This window comes from Manis javanica, chromosome 2 (genome assembly GCF_040802235.1).
Source record: "Manis javanica isolate MJ-LG chromosome 2, MJ_LKY, whole genome shotgun sequence".
NCBI classification, from domain to species: domain Eukaryota; kingdom Metazoa; phylum Chordata; class Mammalia; order Pholidota; family Manidae; genus Manis; species Manis javanica.
The window spans coordinates 123,003,267-123,005,328 of NC_133157.1; the positions used below are offsets into that span (position 1 = coordinate 123,003,267).

Below are 2,062 nucleotides of genomic sequence, written 5' to 3' on the forward strand. Positions count from 1 at the left end.
TCCCAGAACCCAAAGCATACCTCAGGAGGTAGTTCACTCTACAGGGAACTCTTTCAACAAACGTGCACAGCCTTCTTATAAATAATCCAGTGAGAAAGAGATTCTATGGTTTCCTTCAGAAGTGCTTCCTATTTCTCAGATTTCTCAGGAATTTCTTCATATCCCATAATAATATGAAGTCTTCCCCTTTGTCCTCTTTCTCTCTGACTTCCTCCTGCACAGACACTAATCATTAATTTATTCCCAGCTGCTATTCATTGAGCAGCCACCACATACCCATAGTATATATTAATACTCTACTGGGTACTTTATAATTTAATCACTACAGTCTTACAAAGTAAATGTCACTAGCCCCATTTTATTGATAATAAGTTAAAGCAATAGTTCAGAGAATTATATTAACTTGCCCAAGTTCTCATGGTCATACAGCTTATAAATGCTACAGTCAGCATTTAAACTTCATATTCTATCTTCTCAACTAGTGATCGAAGTCAGGGTCAACATTCCTCTTAGGGACATTTCATTTTTCTGTAGTAGAATGTTTAACACATGTTTTTCAGGACCCCTTGGTTTACAACAGTTGGGTTGATGCAATATACAGTGTCACTACATCACTAAGTCAGTGGAATACCTCAGAACAGGATTGAGAACACATGCAGCCCAGACCACCCAGAAATTTGAATGACCTTATTGGGATTTCAAGTTTATTTTTTTCTAATCTGAGTACTCAATTTTCAGTTTATAGAGCACCCACAGATGATAGAACAGAACCAAAAGTCTAGGGATCTAAATGGATTGTTCTATTTCACATACACACAAATGGGTATTGGAGTATATTTGTAGACTACTGCTAGTCCCTGGCTCCATCCACTAAACTGGTTTGGGCTGGAATCCTAGGGGAATGAATTGATGGCATACACATACACACATATAGGAAATAGGACAATAAAATACAAAGGGCACTGTCTCTGTTTCTAGTAGTCAAATCCACCAAAACCAAGATTCTGCCTCTTTATAAATAAGGTATTGTTCTAGACATTGCTCAACTATAATGGCACAAGGACCAGAAGCACAGCATCTCAGTACCTGTCACACCACAGCGTCCTACAGAATGGCAGTGCAACCCTTGTGCACTGTTGGCAGGAATGTAAACTGGTACAGTCACTGTGGAAAACAATATAGAAGTCCCACAAAATAATAGAAATTGAAGTATTATATGATCCAGCAATTCTACATCTGGATATATATCCAAAAGAAATGAAATCACTATCTCAGAGGAGTATCTGCACCCTATGTTTATTGTAGCATTATTTACTAAGGCCAAGACATGGAAACTACCCAAGGGTCCGTCAGTGAATACATAGATAAAGAAAATGTGATATTGGTGTATACACACACATACACACACACACACAGACACACACACATATATATAATTAACAAATAATATTGTATTAGTCTTAAGTGTACAACATAGTGATTTGATCTATGTATATATTGCAAAATGAGTACCATGATACATTTAGTTAACATCCATCACCACCCATTGTTAAAAATTATTTTTTCTTGCGATAACTTTTAAGATCTACTTTCTCAGCAACTTTAAAATATACACTACAGTGCTTGCTTCAGCAGCACATATACTAAAATTGGAACGATACAGAGAAGATTAGCACGGCCCCTGTGCAAGGATAACATCCAAATTTGTGAAGTGTTCCATATTTTTGGTTTGAATTGCATTTCCCTATGATTCATGATTTTGAGCATTTTGGTGTGTTTATTTAGCATGTGTACATCTTCTCTACATTTTCTGTTCATATCATTTGCCTGTTTTCTTTCATACCAATTACAGCTATTTCCCTTTTCATTTACAAATACAACACTGAGATAAAGACATGTTGGAAAAAAAATACACTGCAGTATCATTGACTATAGTTATCACATGTGCATTACATCCCAGGACTTACTGATTTATAGCCGGAAATTTGTACCTTTTGATCACCTTCACCCATTTTGGCCACCCTTCTAACCCAGTGCCATTGACAGCCACCAATCTGTTCTC

General features: G+C 36.7%; 1 non-coding gene across 1 annotated transcript; it reads left to right on the forward strand.

Moving 5' to 3' along the window:
- The first annotated feature begins 1,619 nt into the window (after window positions 1-1,619).
- Window positions 1,620-1,726, forward strand: LOC140848120 (U6 spliceosomal RNA). Its single transcript, XR_012128666.1, has one exon. It is a non-coding gene; the product is annotated as a U6 spliceosomal RNA (small nuclear RNA).
- Window positions 1,727-2,062: the final 336 nt, after the last annotated feature.